General features: G+C 44.4%; 1 long non-coding RNA gene across 1 annotated transcript in view; it reads right to left on the bottom strand.

Annotated features, from left to right (window-relative positions):
* LOC115915096 overlaps positions 1–18,941 on the bottom strand; it is a 72,791-nt gene extending 53,850 nt beyond the window's left edge. The window contains exon 1 of the long non-coding RNA XR_004061479.1: positions 18,571–18,941. This is a non-coding gene — a long non-coding RNA (uncharacterized LOC115915096). The remainder of the gene's footprint in view (positions 1–18,570) is intronic.
* Positions 18,942–22,683: the final 3,742 nt, after the last annotated feature.

Here is a 22,683-nt window from a genome sequence, read left to right as displayed (position 1 = left end):
GGCTAAGCAATGAGTAAGAGGAGCCGTGATAAAAGACTCCAGGCATCTGAATGAAGGGAGTGGCGTGGCATTAAAGGACTGAATAAAATATCTTTCTGAGAAATGGATCCATCAACGATCTCTCAAGAGATAAGATACAAGCCTCATTTTTTAGGCGTTTATAAAACCGGTTGCCAGAACTGAGGTTTTTGAGGAGAAATCCACATTGCCCCGGAGGGAACACACACCAAAGCTTTTTAACTCTTCCATGGGGTGCTGCAAACAAGGACCTCGAAACCACCAGGGAGCACAGGAAACTTGGGATGGGGCAGGCATTTCCTACCACCTCACCCAAGAAGCAGAGATATGCCTTTTCACTATAAAATTACAATTTATAAACATACTTGATTTTTCTAACGTCTCAGAGTTGGGGGGGGGGGGAAGAAGGAAATAACCACCGACCTATTAAAAATGAACAGGTCTGGGGATCTAACAAGCACTACATTTTCTTTTTCACCACAATTAATAAAATACATGGCATGGTACCAAGGTTACTGGACTGAGCCGGGCGCTGGTGCTCCTGGCAACTGCCAGCCCAGCCGCTCTCTAGACACAGCCAGACACAGAACACACATGGGCAAAGTGACAAAATCCTGCGAAGTTTTTCAGTACTTTCCTCTGATGAGATCATACCCTTCAGTCAAAGTATCCTCTGACCCTCTGAAACCCAGGGGCCTGATACACCTTACAAAGACCAGAAATGAGCCCTAAGGCCTGAGCAAACTACCCAGGAGGAGAGATAAACCTGTTATGCTGGCGTTGCCCCAAAAAGCCATGCAATGCACACCTCATTATCAACTCTGTGAAGCCAAACCAGTGGATTCTGTGTAATTTCACATGATGTCCAGCCATATGAGGGTCTTCTGGACATTTCCCCTGAGCACAGAGTGGTGCACCCTAGGGAAGGAGCTTGACCAGGCCAAAACTATTTACTGAATGCAGACATATGCACGGTGAGGTTTTTACCAACACCAGCTTATCAGTTCACCTGATGTGCCTGGGGACTACAAATGACCCCAAAATGTTCTTTCAGGTGCTTCTGCCCTGATATTGCTGATGCAACTCAGCCACCAGGGGTAGGACTTACAAAGCTCAGTGGTATCCCAGATTTGGGTACTTAGAGACTTCTTCTTCCCCAGCTGGGAAAAGCCAGAAGACCTTTGTCAGTGGTGTAATTTTAAATCACTGTTAAATTCACACAATGGCCAAGTATCCTGTCCCAGATGCCCCTGACCCCCTGACCTTGTGAGCTAAGGCAGGGTAGTTGAATCTAAGAGGAAACTAGATAGGAAAAAAACACAAAAGGTGAGTAATTTTCTTCTAATTAATTCCCTAAACCAGTTCAGTGGGGCTCAGGCAAGTACTAGAAATCTTTCCCTTTTTGGCATGAGCAAGATCAGCTGAACTGCAACATGTGACTGCAATCCAAGGCAACCTTTGTTTGCAAGACCAAGACTGGATCTTTTTAATTTTATTTTTTTCCCCCTTTCCCACAGCAACCTCTTAAGTCTGCAACTGCCTTTCTCCATGGGAACAGGAGATCCACCGTTAATTGACCAGTGAGTTTTATTGCAGAGTTGAAACAGGATGCTCACAGAGTATTTTATTGTGGATTTTTTAATAAGTAGGACATTTTAGTAGGCAGTGTATCTTCTTGCTTTATGCTTGCTTGTTTCTTTGGGAGGCTGAAGTACAAAACCAGGCTGCCAGATTTATTTTATATACTGAAGAAACATGATTTTGTTCTACCCAATTGTAAAAAGAGAACATAAAAAGACCCGTTCAAAGTGGAGGAAATTCTGCTCCTTATGTTTGGGATGAAAAGGGAAAATTAAAACATCTAAGATAGATTATTATACCTTCCATCAAACCTTCATCTTCCCACAGAATCAGCTGCTTCCATTACTGCAGCAACACTGATGCTGGAGATTACCTGGCTCAGGGTATCACTGTCACACAGAATTAAAGGTTTGCAGGCTGTATTTGGACAACTCCCTCCTTTCCTTTTGATGTTAATTTTGGGTATCCCCGCTCAGGCCATGACTGCAGTTTTACTCTGCTCTCATCGTGCATTCAGACTGACAGCCAGATCTGGCAGGTCTCACAGCAGGTGTGGCAGGAGGGCACAGCCCCTCTCTGACCCACAACTCATCCTTCCAGGAATGACTTTGGAGTCTGGAGAAGGGAATGTAAAATTTTGACTTGTGCAATTCCCACTACAGGGAGTGGAGGTTATTTTTTCCCCATTCAGAGAGTTAATAAGAAACAACTCTCTCTCAAAACACGGATTAGTTTCTACTCAGAAGAGTGGGCTGGGGAGATAGTCCATGTGTTTAAAAAAAAAAAAAAGAAATGCAGAGAGCTCCCACAGGAAGAGCCCCAGGAGGAGTTGTGTGCTGGGAAGCAGCCAGTTCTCCATGTCCTTCCCAAGAAATACATTTCTCATCCTGACACATACATTTTGGTACACCCATTCCCACTCAGCAGAGCCTTTGCCGGCATCCATTTCCCCTGGATATTTTACAAATGCTTATCCAGAGCCTCCCATTCTCACTCTCTCATATGGCAGTAACTGCTATTCTATTTTTGCTCCAGTTTTGAAAAGGTGTGAGAGAGAAATGAGTGTTTTTCATGTTTCAGAAAGATGGGAACCTCTGTCTGAGCTGGCAGCAGCTCCTCTGCTGAAGGAGAGGGGATGGATGCACTTGCCCTATGCACAAAGCTCTTGGAGAGGGAATGGAGCAGGATGTAAGTGCCTGGACTGCTGCTGGTAGTCTGGAAAGAGTTACTGCTGGGCTGGGGTGAAGAATGCAAGTGACGCAGCAGCATCCTGCAGGGAGAGAAGGGAAAACGTAAAAAAAAAAAAAAGCCTTACAAAACCTCCAGCTCTTTGGCAGAGGTTCAGGATGACTACACTTTTACTGTAAGTGTTTAGTAACTCAGACTCACATAACCCTCTCTGCCCACTTGGGGCCACGAGATGCAGCTTAGAAGCTACAAGAAATGCTTCACACACACACACACACACACACATACACATATCCAGCCAATCCCTGTCCAAGGGAGTACAAAAAGCCTTTAATAAATTAAGCTGCGTTTCCCATTTAAGCAGAGCTCCATCACTATTTATTTAACAATTTTAAAGTGTTATTTTAGCCTTCCTGGTTTTTGTGTGTTGAGAGATTGTTCCTGGGACAGGAGCCAAAGTTGCTTAGAGCAACCCAGCAGCTGGAGAGGGAGGGAAAGGCAGGATAGAAGAGAGGAGCAGGAAGATGCCAGCACGAGGCTTCACTGTGGTCACAGCAGCCCCCAGCCACAGAGCTGGGGGAGGTGAACAGAAAACTGGGGACAATGATGGGGAAAAAGAGCTGGGGTGGAGAGCTGTGTGCGCTCTGTTACCATTCGGTGGCTGTTGAGGCTCCTTGCTTTCAGCACCCTGAGCAAGCGTGTGTGGGGAGATGAGCAGGAGAAAGTAAAGCTCTGGCAGTCCTGCACACACCAGCATCCACCCCAGGAAGGTGCCACACAGCTCTCTGTGGGTACCATCCAGGAGAGGTGCTGATCCTGCCTGAGAGATGCTCTTACAGGAAAACTGACCAGAGGATGGATGACCCACCTGGTCACAAATGTTGTTTGGTATCCACCTGCTCAGAATGCCCTGCAGTACCAACAGCCCTGGAACAAATGCATCAAGGTAGAAACAACATTAAACATTTCCTGTGGCTGTCAGATAAGGCCCACTCAGCCCTACATCCTCTTGCCATGACTATACTTCCAGATTGGCTTCCAAGAACACCTCTTTGCATGAAATACTAGTCCTGTGAAGTCACCAAAGCCAAGATTTCATCCTTACACATAATTATATTCACCACTGTCATTAACATAATAGATCTGTTCCTTGAAAATGTACTTCTAAAGAGAAAGTTAGTTGTTATTAGTTTGTCTTCCTTAAAAACATTTTAAAAATCCTTTGTGCCAATGTCTTTGCAGTCCCACCTTTTACCCTGTCCTCTGAAGTCCAGCAGTTGCTAGACTCTGCACTCCCTCATTTAGAGCTGATGCTGTCGAGTCGCCTGTACAGCACCCTGGGGTTTCAGGAAGGCAGTTTGGAGCCTTCAGCATCACCCAAACCACCAAAGATGGGTTTTCTGTGTGTCCAAAGACACATCCCTGAGATGCCACTACAACTTTGCTGCCCCTACTGAAGAGCTCTGCAGCTCCACTATCAGCAGTCCTGCCACCAGTCAGCTTCATGTGGTGGCCACCCCTTCATCTGGTGATATTATATGGAACTGTCTGGGGATCTGACTTCTTCCCAGAGTAAGCCCCAGCCTACCAGCCTGGAAAAGGCAACGATTAGTAAACTACTTGTTCTCTTCTTCACTTTCTCTGTACCAATCTTAAGACAAATTACCATGCTTCTTTTATTCTTTAAGGAACAAACATCAGCACAAGCCAGATTCAGTGACAAAATGTCAAACATGTCACAAGCAAACATAGTAAGCTGCCTTTTTTTTTTTTTTCCCCCAGGGGAATTTTAGCATTAACAAGACTGGAACTGAAGCCTAGATCTTCTTAGCAAGGCTCACATCTATATCCTCCAAGATCCTGGACAAAAATGCTGTGCTTTGAGCTGTACAGAGATGCAGCAAGGCAAGGGAACCCTGCAAACCACAGGGAAAAGCTCTGCAGCCTACAAAAAATCAGCCAGGCATATCCTGTAGGTCTGCCTATCTATGATCTTCCTCTTCAAGGCACTTCTATATCCTCCAGTGATTTCAAAACCCAGCACATACTGTTTCAGCTTTGATGCTCTGTGTTCTCATTATCAACCAACCAGTACCGGAATACCCTTTCTTCTTTCAGTAAACCCCCTTTTTTTCCCTAGGGGCAGAGCTGGTTGGACAGAACAGACCAGGCATTTAGCATTTCATCATAAACCTAAGTATCAGCTTGAATCACTAAGGCTTGCACAGCTCCAGCACATTCCCATCAGCTGCAAACACCAGCCTGGTGACATCCCAGCAGTTGCAGGGATATTTGGTTTAGCATCCGCAGCAGAGGAGATCATCAGCTTACATCACAGCAGAGAGTGACCAATTTGTGGTCAACCAAACTACTTCCAAGAGCCAAAAAGCCAAGTGCAAAGCAGTAATGACAGGAATTTGGATTTAGAACATCAGGAGGCGTTAAGACACTCAGCCTCAGCAGGACTGACAGGGGAAGAAGCCATGCCAAAATCTGGATGCAAGGACTGCAGAAATGCTGGGCCAGGAGGGAAGTCAAACAGCCATGAAGCCCTGAACCCCCTCTTGGCTTGTCTTTGTGCTGCTCTCCAAGGCAACACCAGCACAGCCCTGCCAAGAGCAAGCAGGACTCGGCTGCAGTTCCCAGCGATGAGTATCACTTGCCCCACCACCCAGGAAGGGCTGCTGTGCTGCTAACAAAGAGGTTTCTAATGTTTTTTGGGTCAGCTCCAGCCTCACTCATTCTCCTTCATCACCACCACCAGGAGCTGGAACCCACACTCTGAGAAATGCCAGCCTACCCCACTGCTACCAGGCACGACAGAGACGATGCACGGGAAGACCGTGGCCAGCAAAGGAATTCCCTGTATGCAATTTTTGTCTGGTCCTGTCTTCAGACATGGAGAGACATTGTGTGCTCCTCACACCACCTTCCTGGATGTCTCAAATCTGCTGTGTTCCCTTCAAGGCTCAGCTCTAGCAGGTGCTCACAATCTCCAGTTCCTCTCCTTGCCCTCCTTCCTCCTGCATAACATCTGCTGTCTGCATGGCCATATTTTGAAATAAATTTGGAGACACTTTGGCTTTTTCTATACTGAATGAAATTCCTTGTCCCAGCTCACAGTGTGGACACAAGTTGTGACTACACAACTGACCACACAATGAGCTGCAGCACAGTCAATACCAGGAGAGCAGAGGTACTTAGCCCCAAAACTACTGCTGAAGACAGCATACCATCTAACCACAGCCTGACACCTGTGGGCTGTTGGTTTTGGGCTTTTTTCCCTAGGTTTAACATATGCAAATCTTCCAGCTATTCCTTGTAAGTAAATTTTCCCAAACAGAAGCTTCATCTTCCCAAGAAGCCTGCTTTCATATTTAAAATAGAGGGGCTGAGACTGGATGCTGTGTTTAAACAGGGTTTTTACAGGACAAATTATTACCTTTGCCATTTTTGTCTGGGCTATTCAAGATCTACCTGTCTTCTAACAGCATCTGACTGCAATTCACAACAAGCCTGTGATTCACTGCAGCTCACAGATTCTTTTCTGTAGTTAACCTGCTCATTTTGAGAGTTACTGTTCATTTTGGGTACGTGCATCCGTTTTCCAAGAGTGCTGTTTTGCACTTGTCTTTATTGAATTTATTTTTCGTATCTTTAAACTACCCTTGCAGCTCATTAAGGCAACTGTAAGAGAAGATGTTATGACCTAAACTATCTGCAATGTCCCTGGTTGCATTTCATGTCCTGCATCATCTGCAATCTACCATCTGATCTGCTACTGACCCTGCAAATGACTTCTGATCCAACAGAGAACTATTTCTTTTACCTTCTTAAATACCAGCTTACAATGATTTCATCTTCAGCACGTTTCCCAAGTTTGTTTACTGAGCTGTTGGGATTTCCTCAAGAATTACTCTACGCTTTCCAAACTTCTTTGGTAAAGTCACTAAAATACCAGACCTGGTATGAGACCGCCTAGCAGTTCTGCAGGCTCTCCATCCTTCAGGAGAACTTGAAGTTATCACAGCTAAAGGCTGGCAACTCAAGACAATATGAATTCTAAAGTTTCTTAAAATTTTCTTTAAAGTCAGCTCAAGCAATCATCCATTCCCCATTTAGGATCAGCATCACAGTTTTTCAAGTCTTACCTACTTACCTACTCTCTGTTGCTATTTTCTGCAGCTGAGCTAAGACTTCAGGGCTGCAGGCACTTACAAAGAAAAGCTCATGCCCAATGGGTTAAGAGTTGTTATTTTCATTAACTTTAAATCATAAATATGATTTCCACTTGAAAAGGGAACACTTCATTTAACAGACACAGTGGCTCCGATGGGTAATGAAGGAAATTAAAAAACGGGAAGCAAGGGGGAAAAGAAAAATAACACTTCCAGAAAGTTTTCTGAAGGAAATGAGTAACCACTTGTTATTAAATGATAAATCACAGTCCTCAGGAAATGGCATTGTCTGTGATCTATTTTTAATGAGAAAATACCCATCAGTGGCACAAGGGCTATATGGGACATGTCTGTGGACAGTGGGAGTGTGCACTGGGAGGTATCATCTCACTGCTGCTATTCCCATCACTTATCAGCAACAAAAACAGGATAGAAAGAACATGGTTTAGAGGAAAAGAAAAATGCATCCAGGGCAACAAACAAGGGCTACTGTTCTCCATGGATGGAAGACAGGAGGAAACACTAGAGACCAAGGCGAGGCTGAGTGTAGTCCTAGGCTTTGCTTGTTTTCCATGTGTGAGGGATGCACATAAAACCACCAGAAAGCAAATCTGTGCTGACCCAAATGTCCCTATGAGGGGTTAGGTGACCTCACACATGCACTAGCATCCTCTTTGTCCTCAAGATGGGGACACATTAGGCACACAGCCACAAGAAACCTCTGGGCCTCTTTTTCCCAAGGTTTGCCGCTAACACAGTGTTTTCTGGGAAGCACCTGATGCTGCAGCACTACTGATGCTGAACACTTCAAAGGTGCAATTAGCCTGATTTTATGCTGATAAATGAGTCCTAGATTCCAGTGGCAAAGTGACTCCCAGCTGGGAATAGGCACACTGTCAAGAGAAGGGAAGCAAAAGACAGCAGAGTTGGCTGAAGGCTCAGGTATAAGCACAGCCTCAAAACCAAATCAGAGTGGCCCAGACCCGGCCATCAGGCAGCAAGACTCGCTGCACACTGCTGAAGAGATCATTTTTGCCATCTTATGCCAAGTCCAACTCTCCCAAGTCCCAGCCAAGCACTGCCAAGTCCGAGCCACAGGGTTCAGCTGCAGCCCAGGTTTCCCATGCACTCAACACATTCTGTCCCAACACCACACACCCCCACAAACTTTCCAGACTGCAACAGTAATGAGCAGAAACCTGTGACCAGTGTGCTGAAATACCATGCACTATGCCTCGTTTTACTGCGAGGGTGACCAAGCTTGCTCAGGAAGATTGTGGAGTCCCCATCTGTGGAGATATGCAAAAGCCATCAGGACATGGTCCTGGGCAACTGGCTGTAGCTACCTACCACCTGCACAAGTCCCTGCCAGCCTCAACCATCCTGTGACTTTTTAATTGCAAAGCCAACTGTATAGCAATCTTTTGCTTTCACTGACCCACAAAAAGACTGTAATTATTCAGTTTCTCAACTATTTCTGACATTCTTTTCACAGATGAGGTTTAAGCCTTTTTTCCCCTTTTCTTTTTAATAGGACCGTAACTCCACAGCTCACAGCAGATGATAAAACAAGCACACACACATCACTCTTCCAAAAAAACACTTAGAAGTGTTTATTTGATTTTTTTTCCTGCCACCCATAAACCACCACCCTGCTGGTCTCATTCATTGTGTGGCATTTTGCAACGAAGCGTAAAAATGGTATTAATCATAGCTCTGAAAAAACACAAACTTCTTCTCTGAGGTTTGAAATAACCATTTGGAAGAAAAACTTCCAGGAGCCAGAAAGACTGACAGGGCTGGAGACTGAAGTCCTTGTTTTCAAAGGCCAAGTGTATCCCAATATATCCCTTGGACAGTTGCCCCAAGCCAGAGTTATAATACTTTATTCTTCAGTTCAAGTAGCAAGAAGGAGATCTGGTACAAAATCAGTACAAATACCTAAAGGGAATAGAGAGGAAAATGTGTGGTAAATCAAATGGGAGGCCTGAGCTCAAGCTACAGCTTTGGTGAAAGTGTCTGAAGCCTCAGCTGCCTCTCATCTCCAGCATGCTGCAGCCAGAAAGACCAGATAAGGGTACCCACCTCTCACAGGCAGCACCTGAGCATCACAGACAGTGTGCTGGCACTCACCCATGGCACAGTGTTGCTTCAGCCACAGGCAAAAGCACAGAGATCTGCAAAGGCTATGCCAAAAAATAAAAATCATTATCATCTTTATGTTTTCTGGCCAAATACCACTGGAGAAAATTACCTTCTACATAAATCAAGTTCTTTGTCCACCTCTGTGGATTCAGTGCTTCTCACTGAAGGGCAGCTTCTATCAAAGATGGAGTCAGAGAAAAAACATGAAGCTCTTTTTTAAGATAGATGCTTTAGCAGATATTTGCCAAAGGCTTTGGAATCCCTTTGCTTCAGTCCTAAAACATTAATAATTTAAACACCTTCTTTTAAATTAGGAAGGGCACTAAAAGAAACTATTGAAAGAGAAAAACCATCAAGCTTGCCACCACCTCCAACTCAAATACTGACATTTTCTCTCAAACCTCAAAAGTAGTTTCAACAACCTGACAAATGAGAAATTTACTTTTTTCTTACCTGTCTTTCCCTCACATTTTCTCCTCTGCCATTAATATTCCAGGCAAAGCAGCTGACCACAAGGACAGGGCACTCCAATCATCCTGGTACAAAAAGACCCAGGATGCTGTAATCAGGGGCAGGGGTGGTGCAAACAGTTGTAAAATGTTTCACAGGGCATGGCAAACATTTTGTGTTTACTGTTATATTTGGGATGGGATGGGATGGGATGGGACGGGATGGGATAGCTGAAAGAGACCTACAACCATCATCTAGTTCAACTGCAAGTACTTTGTGTTAGAAGAGCAAGATAGAGAGAGCAAGGCAGAGGGAGAGAGAAAATAATGAATTGTTTCTCTTCTTTTTAATCAGTAACCCCAGACTCCTGTGCATGGTGAAGTTCCCTGCTTATTCAAAGCCTGTATGCCCCTGCCTGTCTCAGTGACCAATAATTTCCTTATCAGCACATTTCATTCTTTCCTATTCTTTAAAGACCTTTGTGGTTTGAAAAAAGTATTATCTCTGTATTTAAGAGGAAAAAAAAGGCTGGCAGAGAAAGGTCTACCTCACTATCAAGGTTTTTGCAAAAGCAGGAACAATATGGCAGCCCAAGATTCGTGCTGTCTACACAAATCCAATCAGGGACCCCACCTCCTTCAGCAGCAGGCACAGGCACAAACCTCTGTCCTGCTGTCAAGGTGGCCAGACAAAAGCACACGCTTGGAGACACATGCCCCCTCTCCCATGCAGATGTATGAACTTCAGATGGATTTGGACCAGTCCAAATTTGAAATGATGTGTACAGCCAGGGTTCATCATCCATTTAGTCCATACCAGGTCTTCTCTTGAAGAAAACCTCTTTGATTTGAGTCCCCAGTGCAGCCATGTAAGCAATGGAAAAATGCAACCTTGTGCCTCTCCAAAGGGTGCTTAACACATCCTCTTCCTCAGGGGCGAAAAAAAGAGGATTAGCTATTCAAAACCTACATGCCAGGCAATCTGGTGACCAAGTGCCTCCCTCCGATAGCTTTTCCAGACAGTCATGAACTTTAAACCATTTTTTGTCTCCAACTCCCAGCAGCTCCTAAACAGTGTGAGCTAAATATTTATAGAAGAATCACTGTTTGTTTAAGTTTCAATCCATACTCCCTGAAGTCCAATACGCCCAGATCTTGAAATGACAGCTGATTACAGAAAAGCCTGAAAACACCACAGAGGGGACACTGAGACTTACCAGATCTTTCATCTGGACACTTTCTCCACTGGTTGTTTTGGGGAGCCTTTCCCAGCTTCTTTCAAAAGAAGAGGAACTGCAGCTCTTGCCAGCCAAGATCCACGTTTCATCAGACACTTTGGCACAGCTCTGCTCAATGACACAGAGGTTTTGGGGGCCCTCACTGTGCTCCAGAGCTGGGCATATGGATTGCTGCTGGAAATGCAATGGGAGCACCCAACCTGCTGAGCAGCAGTCACCAAGGCACGGCAAGAACACCCCAACACCAGTGCCATAGCTGGGGCACAGACAACATCTGTCACTTCAGCTGAACAAGTTCTACCCTGACTCATCTCTTCTGGACTCAGCAACAGCTTTTCCAATTTACCCTGGTGTCCACTCCAGTTGATCAAAACAGTCCTCCCATACCTTACAAAAGAACTAAGGATAGCCACACTTTCTGCCTAACTGAACAGCCTGTCAGAAGTTGAAAAGACACCTGTATGAGCTGACACACTACTGCTATAAGCTAGCCAAGTCCAACAAGTCAGCTGCTCACCTATGGTGCTACACAGTTTCATGGGTGATGCAAGAAAAAAATAAAACTGTGCCTCATCCCCTGTAATTGTGTGTGACCAGAGTTGTCCTTTTGGAATGTAACTGGGGAATCATCACCACAAAGGAGCTCACAAGATGCAAGGCTACCAAGCAGGCACAGCTCTACAACAACACATCCCAAATGAACATCCCACCCTGCAGACCTCAGTGTCCAGCCTGGCAATCTTCTAGAGGGACAGCAGAGGCCAGGTGACAACGTCCAAGCAAACACACTTCCAATGACCACCCAAGGCTGGTAATTCCCTTTTTTTAATTGGTTCACATACAAGCCCCTGCAGAAGAACAGAGCAGAAAATGTTTATTCCCCTCAGATGGGTGAGAGTTGGGATGTGTTTGCTAAAGTCCAGCTACCTCAAACCAGCACCTGCTTTGAACAACCCCTTGGATGACTGGATGTAGCTGAAGAACTCAAAACCTCCACTGACAGCTGCTGCTGTGTCTATCCCATCAAGATGAATTCTTCCACTGCAGCAAGATGGGACTCAGCAAAGTTGCTCCATCCTGGGTCTCTCCAAAGGATAGCAGAACTCCTTCCACAGGGTGCTTAAAGGCATTTAGCCCCAATAAAATAGACAATGTGGTGTTTCAAGGAAGAGGATAACTTTTGTCACCAGGTGGATCTCAAGGACAGGTTTGCACTCTCATTATTCACCTTTCAGCATGAAGGCCCATGAATGGATGGAGGACCAATCATGGAAATGTCCATGCCAATGCCATACATGCACTCACAGCCCACACCCGCCCTCACATGTATTTTCTATGCACACACACATGGAAAGTGCCATGAAGCCTCCTCATGCGTTACATGCATGGGAATATGCAGGAGTTCATATGCAGGAGTATAGAGGCCCACCACAAGCCAGCCATGCTGGCAGACAAAACCAAAGAGGAGACTGCAACAAGAAAGAAGCTGTAAATAATGACAAGCACTTTTCATCAGTAAAACTGCAATTACCCAGCCAGCACACAGCCTTGCACCTCTGTGGGGCAAGCAAATCTACTTATTAGAGCGATGCCTCTACTGTGAACTGACTTTTAGAGAAAGGGGAGGAACTGCCCTAGCTTTTCCATGTTTGATTTCTCTGACTCTCGTTCCCCATTATTGGGGAATCACCACACACATCACCACAGCTGCTGTGTCCACTGGAGCCAGCCATGGCTGGGAGGTTGAAGGCAAAAGCCTGCAAACAAGGAACCTTCAAAATTGCAGCTGGTCTCCTCCAGCATTATCCACACATTCAACACCATGGAGTTGGCTTTACTGATGCTTCATGGAAGAAAATTTTTCTAGGGCATAGAAGAGAGACACTTTTCTATTTTAATTTACCTGGCCCTAAAAAAGAAAAATAAAGGAGAAAATAAAGAAGAAATATAGCCCCCCTCTTTCCCTTTTTACATAAATATTGGATCTGAGCACTTTATGCTCCTAAGAAGTTAAAAATAGGAAATAACATCAAGTCTGTGTGCTGCATCTTTTATCAAAGCCCTTTATAAACATCAAAACCAGCTCCTCTGCACTCTTTTATACTTTTCCTGCTGTCACTCACAATTCATAAAAGGGGTCTACAGAGATACAAAGGGTAAGGCACTTTCCAGTACTGTCACTGAGAGTCTGGGACAAAAAAACAGCTTTTCCTCAAAGCTCTGAAATCTAAGAGCAATTTTATGACATAATGTCACTTATAGCACAAGAGATGAATAATAGATATTCAAAACATAATAACACTTTCATAAGTAAACAATGCTTTGCAGTGTCAAAGCTTTTCAGCAGCAGTGTCAAGCCTTTGCAGAAAGATCAACAGTGCAATCACTGAGCACCACTGGGAAGCAAACACTGCAAGAACACACACATGTTTAACCAAAAGGCAGAGCCTCTCTGGCCAAACTCCATCTGCCTTCTCTAGAGACACACATCCAGATCTCCTCTACGAAAAAAAGGGAGGTAGGGAGATTAACAAGGTGACCCAGAAACCCCTTACACATAAACTCGACTTTGACCCTGCCATCTCTGAGAGACAAGTGATAAATCCAAACCTCCTCCCCACCTGAAAGATGAGCAGGCTCACACTCACCTATATTCAAGAGATATGAGTATTAATTAACATTAAAAAAACACATCTGAAAGATGATAGCTGCTAGAATATTCATGACTCTCACCCAGCCTGTTTATATAACTGGATATGAAGCAAATCCTCCATGTAAACCATGGCAAACCTGACAGCATCATTTACCTGTTCCGCATCTTTTCTACAGAAGGTAAATTCCATAACTTGTGGTCACCACTAATTTTTTTCCTGCCCTGCACATAAGAATTCTTAGGGAGGAAGTGATAAACCCATGATAAAAAAAATTCCAATGAACTGTCAGCATTATCCTAACCAAAAAAGAATTTCCTCCTTAGTCATCCACATGCAGGGTAAGCCAGCTCCCCCATGAACTACAGAAGAACAGGGAAAAAGTGCTTATCTGGGAAATTACTTCTCTTCCTAGTACCTTGGTACTTAATTTTTAAGCAAGGCAAAGGTTAAACAAAAACCACCCGATGGTGATGCAAATGGAGCCCAGGATAAAACTGCACAGGGGCCACTACAAAGAGCTGCTCTGTGCAAAAAGCTTAATGAAAGCCAAGAGATAGTGCCAGTGGGGAGGATGATGGAAATCCCACATCCATGTGCCACAAGAATGCTGCCAGTGACAGGAGGGCACATCCAAGCTGTGGAGGGGGCCAAACCAGGGCAGTGTGGGGTCTCCAGATCACTCAGCTCCCCAGGGAATGCCCCCAGCCAGGCAAACTGGGCTGCTGAGACTGGGCTGAAGATACACTTCTGATCAGGATAGTAAGAGATCCACCTTCCAGAGGCACCAGGGCTGCAATGCAGCTGTGCCTCATCCCCCAGGCTGTCTAAAATAATTGTTATAAATACAGGGACTTTGTTTTGTTGCACACACTCAGGCCCTGTTTCTGCTGCTGGAGCCCCAGGTCTCTAATCTGACCTCCTGATTTTGACACTGCAAAGATAAAGAGGAGGCAGCACATTGATGGTACCCTGCAAAAGTAGAGCCAGCAAAATCACAGGATACCCAAAACACTGCCAGGGAAAAACTAGGAGGCTGGCTTTGATTCCAGCTCAGGAAACACCCTGAGAATAAAATAATGCCCAAAATGGCATTTTGTGTTTCTGAACTGGGCTCCACACTGCAGGACAGGAAGATTAGGTAGATGCCCTCCCATGGTGGCAGACTGGCCCCACAGCAGCCATTCCTGCTCAGCAGTTTTTGTCTGCTGCCCTATGTAAGCAACCAAACCAGCTTGGAGATGATTAAAGCTTAATCAGAAACTCTTCAGATCGTGTCCCATTCACAGGGGGAACAGTGCAAATCCTGCCACCTTTACCAAGAGCCCCTCCAAGGGCCTCTCACAGCCCTGGGATGCCAGCCAGCTTTGGAGGCTTTACATTTTCGTGGCATGAGACAAATTTTGCTCAGAGTTCCTCAATGCTAATCCTCATAATGCTGCCCAGCAGCTGAGAGCACCAGAAAACAGCCTGTCAGCACCTCCAGTTCTGCACAGAACCCCTCAAAGCAACACAAAGGATTCAGAAGACAAGCAGACACCTCTTGCTTTCTTGCTGGCATTAACAATGTCTCATGATAGGTCACTGCTTCTTTGCAACCTGAAGAGCACAGTAAGTCAGCAGATAGCTCAGTATTTACTGTGCACAATAAGTCAGTACCTGCAGAGGCAGGCACTCATGGAAAAGCAAAGATCACACATAAAGAAAGATTTTTATTCTGAAAGTAATGACTGGGATGCTTTGGCTAATACAAAATTCCAAGCAAGGTCTTAAAGCAACCAATAGAGAATCATTAAAGACATACTAGGAGCATTATTCCAGATATTTAAAAATATATGAATATTTATTTACTTATATGAATAAACAGAAATGTGGCCTAATGTATCCCCAATTACATGCCCTGCAGTAAGAGCACAAAGTTTGGGCACAAATGGCATTCATTAATAGGTGCCCCAAAGGAGGGACAGCCCTTAAGGAGAGAAAATGCACATTTCAATAGTAGTTGATGTTTTTAGCATAAACTAAGGACGGACATCCACCTTTAATTTGCTTTGCTCATGTTTACTTTCACTGCTGCACGATGAGCAAAAGTCAGCCTATGCAGGATGAGCACAGGTGAATCAACATCCTTCACCCTGGGCACTCTCTCCTCCAAACTCCCCATGCAGGACAGGGGAAGAAAGATCAAAGCAAACTTTCAGCATTGCCAGTTTTAGCATTTTCCTTGAGCAAAAGAAGATGCTACTTTAAAAGCAGTAGCATTTGCTGCCCCCACCCCTCACAAATCCAGCCTGCTGAAGTGGTAAGCAAGGTTACCCACAAACTGAAAACTGAAACTAGCTTCAGACCCAATTCCAAAAAACCTGGAAGTAATTTTAGAAGCAGGAAACCATCAAGCAAGAGACAGCACCTGTAGATTAAAACCTCTTCCTCTGTCAGGCTTCGACATATTTGACTCACAAAACCATAAAGAAAGTAAGACTCCTTAAAAAAGCCTCATTGTCAAAATATTTTATAGCTTTTGAGGTTATATTTTATCCTTAAACCAATAAATACTTGCAATTCCTTAATTCGCTGCAAGCTGGGGAGAGATTTAAAAACTTCTGCAAACCTGCAATTTTAGTGCTGGTCTGTGCTGGGCACTGAAAAATTCCACCGGGGTGAGAGTGAGAGGGGTTAGTCATGACAAGAACATCCCTGCAATGTGCCAGGGCTACTTTTCACTGTCATCCAACCATCCTTAATACTGACTTAGACCATCAATGATTTTTATAATCAGTTATGTGCTTTTGAAACACACACCCACATACATAACCCTCTCAGGCAGCCAAAAAGAAGATTTCTGTATTTTTTTATTATTATTAATAACATGCATCTGTGTACAGACCAACCCCTAGAGGACATTTTGATCCAAAAATCTGCAACCTGACTCAAAGCAAATCTTTGCTACTTTACCAGCAAAACTCTTGAATGCTACTGGGGTTCATCTTTTAATTAGCACCTAGGGATGCAGCCAGCAGCCCCCGGCCTGGATGCTCAAGCTGACCAACAGCAAAGCCCTTAAACTGCTTACCCTCTGAAGCTGCCCCATATCTATGCAGGGTCAGACCTGCTCTGAAGAAAACCTGAGATGGTTTTTCCTCCCTGTAAAGGACAGCTGCACATTTACAACTGAAACATCATTCCTGGCCAAGCTCTAATTCCTGGGCCATCCCAAGTGGCCCAGATGTGCCAGGTGCCTGCCAGACTTTGTGTGACTGGGGAGTCACACTGCAGGGGCCATGCCGAACACAAAATTCAGGGTACATCCAGCATGGCTTTTCTCCCTGCTTACTGTCAGTGCAGACCCTACAATGCAGAGGTCAAGCACCCTGGGGCTGCTCTGGGTTATCCAGGTTACAGGCAGGTTTTGTTCAGTGTCCAGAAGCACCAAAGGGCCTGGTAGCACCAGAGCAGAGCAACTGATGCCCCATTTGCTCCCAGTTACTTATAAAAGATAAAGCTCATTCCACTGCAATGTGCTGCTGACAAAGGACCTTTCTTTTCACATCTTACAGCAACAAGGGGAGATCTGGTTTGCAACGTCTTTATCAAACAGCTGACCCAAAAAAAAAAAAAAAAAAGGATTTTAAGTATCAGTGGTGTTATCTTTAATTGTAGATAAAAATAACAACTGCAAGTGATCTGTCTTTCTTAGGTGCTTTAGAAGTTGTTAGGAGCAAGTTAATAAAACATTAGGGACTTCAGCGATGGGAAAACTGTTAATTCAGGTTAAGGAAGGAAAACTATCTGCAAATGAAGAGCTGGTTCCAGGGGATGTCTCTGCAGCAGAGCAGAGTCCATGCAAGCACACAGAAGGGTCTGGCCCTGCTGGGCTGAGCTCCGGGCAGTGCTGCTGGAGAAGGCTCTGCCCTGGCACATGACTGCACTGCAGGGATGAGCATGGACCATCCCCACCGGCCTGGCAGGATGCTGCTTCCACCTCCAAATCCCTGCTGTTAGCTCCAGCCTCTCTTACAAGCACAGCAAGCACTTGACTTTGCTCATTGATAAAGCAAAGAACATCTTTATCCCCAATCTCTGTCTACCATCTCCATCTGGCCTAGGAGTCACAGTCAAACTGAAGAGTGAGGCAACTGATTGTTTCCCACTGAACATGATCTATCCACCCTACCCCTCTCGTTTCCTTTCTTTGATGCAAAATTGTGATTACAATGCAAGAAGATGAAATTTTTAATGCCTCACAAATGCTGAAGGGAATGCAGAATAAATGTACATCAAAGCATTTTCAGCCTTTTTCCTTCAGCACCTCCTCTTTGTATGGTGAAAATAAAATTTAGAGACAAAGAGCTAATTTTTTGTCTACCCTGTAAGAAGGAGAGATCTGTTCAACACACCACCACATCTGAGGATTTGACCAAACCAGCACAAGTGCCAAAAATAATGATTTTCACAGCAAATTGATACCCACAGAAACCAAAACAATAATTCTCTGCTAGAAAGAATGGGGAAAAAAAAAACTTGTCATCTTCACAAAAACATATAATTCATTGTAAATGAGTTTAACAATGCAAATTTGGTTGTTATCACTAGTGATGTTGAGTTATACACATCTATATGGAAAAGGAATAGTTTAATTTTAGAGCTAAAGGCATCTCATTTTTTATGGGATAAATCATCCTCAAAATTACATTCTTCAGCAGAAATTCTGTTGAACCAAGAAGAGAAAAACTACTTGTGTCATCTTTTTTGAAATGAGACCATGAAGCCTGATAAGCTGATCCACACATAGCTGATGGCAGCTGTGGGTTACAAACACAGCTGCCCAAGAGTCCTGGAGGATCCAGGTGGAGGAATGAAGAGATCCATCCACCAGATCCATCCTTTCCTTCACCTATGAGGCTGTGGTCGGTCATCAGAACCTTCAGCAGCTGACACTACTGCTCCATGAGAGCGTACATCTCAAACTGGGGCTGTCCCAACAAAGAAAAGTCACCCTCAGAGTATGGCACCAGGGCCTTTGGTAGGTCTTACCTTTAGCAGAAGCTAGTAAGCAAAAATAAGACTGAACTAAAGATCAAGAAAACTAACTGGGCAGTCAATGAGGAAACCATTTACATACCTGCTGGACAGGAGTGCTGCTGCTGCACTGGAAAAGCTCTGGGAGAATAGAAAATATCTTCCAGCTGAGTAAAGCAGTGGTTCAATTTCAAGAAGATGCATGGGGAGGTATTCCAGTAAGTGACTGTGTGCTATAATCCTTAGGACAGGGCCACAAATGACACAGAGTGACCCAGGAGAAAACAGGGTAAAAAGATGGTAGAAACTTCCAGATGCTTTTATCCACAGCCAGCATTCTCCAGAGTGTTTTGTTGGTCCACAGGTTCATGCATCCCATGCTCCCCATGCTCCTAAAAATCCTCTGGAGCTACGAAAAGGACCAGACTACCAGACTCCAAACGTTCTTCCAGACAAGTGGGACACATGGGCTCGGGACCTTCAGAGAGAAGAAAGGGACAGGCCATTACACAACAGCTCTTACCACATTGGACAAGGTTTATTCCCACAGAAACTCCAATCTTTTGATTTTTTTTTTTTTTGCACAGAATTAAGGTTTTAGGTTTTTTCTTATTTTTTTCTCTTTTTTTCATTTGCATTATTTATTTAAATTAATGTAACAGTGACCATAGACACAGCATGGATCACCACCTCCAGCTGCCTCATAGGTTCTAGAGGATGTGAAAGGAGGAGGAGGAGGAGAAGGCAGCAACTGAAAGCAGTCCTCACCTAGCCAACAGATCTTTCCAAAGCTATTCTTTATCTTTTCGTCAGGTGAAAGAACAGAGTTTTCCTCCTCTCTCCTTTTTGCCACACCTCCTAACCCTAATGAGGTATTTCCACTACCAGGGCAGAGAAGGATGGAAAGGGCTGTAAGGCAGCAGGCCAGCAGCACCATCTGCCTTCCTGACCTCAGTGGAAAATGTCTCTCCACCAAAAGAATCATACCTTCAGCAAGCCACAGCAAAGTCTGGCACAACCCACCAGTGACAGAGCAGAAACACTCTGCCCTTCAGCACAACAACCCAATGTGACCTCCAACCAGACAGAGCCACACTTCCACCTCTGCTTTCAGAGAAAATAAACACATCCCAGCAAAGTGGCTCAAAATACCCAAGGAATTAGTCATAAAAATTCTAGTATTTGATGTATATAAACCCATCATGATCTGGGGGGTTTTGGTCGTTTGTTTTTTCAATTCTTTTAATCTGATCTTACTAATTGTGCTGGGAGTAGAGTTGCTGGGATTTTTGTTTGTTATTTTAAAATATGAAAGCTGTCGCATAAACACAGGCGAGTGCCAGGCCCGGATATAATGCCCAGCAAGTGCTGAAAGGAAACTCAAATAACTCTTTGCCTGACATTGCTTTCTAGTTCATCTGTAAAAAGAAAACAGCAGAGAGCAGCTGAGAGCCAAAAAAGGGTTTTTTTTACTTTGTTTTAGCTACAGAAGCACAGGAAGGTGATAACATTGTGTGTAATGTAACCAAGCACAGGAGTAATGAAAGTGCAAGCAAATAGATCAAATAGGACAGGGCTAAGGAAAAGGTGTGATAATCATTTGTTTTGCTAATTGTGTCAATAAAGTCCTATCTACCCTCAAACAGCGGAAACGTCATCAGATATTTAAAAGGGAAAAATCAAGTGAATAATTAAATGTACAAAACCCTGACATTTTTTCCCAGATGTTCTTTTTAAAGGGTTGATTAGGAGAATCATATGTTTATTTGAAATAAAATTCCACTGACTTTGATCATGTTTAAGTCGCCTCACGTACAAAATCTACTTTGAACCAAAATTACTTCTTCCCTTGGGAAAACAATCAAAATTGCCCTCTTTGCAGGAAAGATGCACCATTACCTCAGCACAACCCAGGCAAAGCTGGCTTGTGGGGACAACACCATAACCCACAAAAATCTGGTGTGCCTGCAACAGCATTTTTGTTGTTACAAAACCCAGCAAGCAGGTTGGTACAAGGCAACTGTAAGTCTGCAGACTTGAAGTCTGCTAATTTGTGGAAAAAGAAATCTGAATTGCCTTGTCCTTGCTTCTAGTGTTTTCCCAATGATGGGGAGGGTTAGGAAATTAAATATTCCCAAACTTCCTCCCAGTTAAAGGAACTGAAGCTGAGGAAGGTCTGACCCGAGTCCCTGAGCTGATTAAAACATTTTGGAAAAGGATTTGAATATCCCAAAATAACTCCCATCCCACTAATTACACATCCAATCTCAGCCACTCTTGATAACTTTATGACATAGAAAGTGCCTGTAAAACCTATTTCTCTACAGCAAGAACACCTGCCCCAAATCCTCGAGCTAACTGTTTTCTCCATAAACCAATTACCTGTAAAATATGAGCATGCAAACTGAGATGAATCTCTGTTTCCAGAGAAATGAGGCTTGTCCCACCAACCCAGCCCCTCACTGTGCTGTGCCTGATGCACCAGCAGGGCTTTTTCTCCAGGCTCCAACATGGATGTGTCAATATGTACTTTGCTCAGCTCTCCTGGGAGACGAGCCCAGCAGTCCTTACTGTCCAACCAGTGAAAACATAATTTTTTTGTTTTCTTTTATGTCTCCCCCCATCTCGCATATACCACACCTCTCACAGCACTCCCATCATCTGCCTTCAAGGCCAGCTGGATGGCAGCAGGACTCACGGGCTATGCAAGAGCTCCGTGACCAGCATCTTGCACAAGTTATGTTTTTACATAAACATATGGGCTTTTCTAGTCAGACTGTAACAGATAAACCAATAGCAGATGATTAATGCTCATTTTAAGCATCTTCCTTCGTGGTATGGAGGAACTTCATCCCCTCATGTAAGGAGAAGACACTGTCTCATTGCTACCCTGTTTGAGAGGCAGATGAAGTTCAAACCCTTGTGCCCAGCACATGCCTGGAAAGACAACTTTCCAGTTTTCTGGACTCTACCCTTAAAATGTGCCAGATTTTTAAGACTGAGCACACTGCCTGCTGGAAAGAACATCACTCCAGCTCACTCCACTGCTGCTTCCCCCTCAGACTGGAGGAAGGGTCTTCCTTGCAGACTGTCCATGAGTGCTCCCCAACTCCAACAGGAGAGGGCTTGCCCTTAACAGTTCACTGAAGGTCATGCAGTAGAGGTTGGCAGCAAAGCTCTGAAACACATCCAGGTTTTTCAAGTCATGGGCCAGCACTTGAAAAACACATTCATCTTCCCCATCCCTTGACAAGAACTACTCCATTACTTGTACACAACAAGGGTTGAATCACTCACACACAGAAACACCATGGGCTGGGCACGTGGCAGCTCTGAGCAAACAAAGCATCACCATCAACATGAGAGCAGCACCTCGAGCCACAGCTCCTCTCCAAGGGCAGCAAGAACCTGTCAACAACATGAGCTGTAGGGAACCAGCAATGAGCAAAGTGTGCCCTGCAATAGAGAGACCCCAAATGATTAATAAACACACAAAAAGAGTGAAAAGACTTGTTCCTCATTAGTTGAAAAACACATGAGGAAGAAAGAAGGAGTCCCACCTGTTAAATTTTGAATGTTAAAGAGTCCCAAGTGCAATGGCTCATTTTTAAAAAACAAGGGATATTTTCTGTGCCTGTGTTTTATTTGAAGGAAAAGGCTGGGGTTTTTATACTCTAACATGTTCATTACAACCCAGCCATGTGAATTAAATGCAGTAAGGGAGCTGTTAAACCTCAGGATCACTGCAGTAAGCTTCAGCAGTGACTTTATTGTGGGCAAGAATGCAATTGGAGCATTCATGTCTGCTACTCCTGCCACCAGCCACTGTGAGCAGTTTGCCAAGACCGAAATCCCCACCTAAACACAAGGTAAGCATCCCAAAATGGCTTTGTTACATCTCCATGCAGAAGAACATCTCCAGATACTGCGATAGCTTATCAAGGTCAATGTTACCCAACAGAGAATAGAAAGGGGAAAAAAAGAAAACAATTCAACCTGTTTTTTTACAAATTCTCCAACAAATAACTGCAGGTGTATTTCCCAAAAGGCAGCAGTTTGCTTTCAGCTACCACAAGGGATTGCATTTCTCCTGATTTAGTGAGCAGGCTCAGCACCACCACTGGAGGAAGGAAGAGGATCAAGTCCAGACTGTCCTTTGCAATAACATCCAGCTGATGAATCAGCTCAAGCCACCTCCAAAACCTCTCCTTGGCTT

This window comes from Camarhynchus parvulus, chromosome 2 (genome assembly GCF_901933205.1).
Source record: "Camarhynchus parvulus chromosome 2, STF_HiC, whole genome shotgun sequence".
NCBI lineage: Eukaryota > Metazoa > Chordata > Aves > Passeriformes > Thraupidae > Camarhynchus > Camarhynchus parvulus.
Note: the sequence above shows the minus strand (reverse complement) of the source record. Positions and strands in the feature narration are given on the sequence as shown.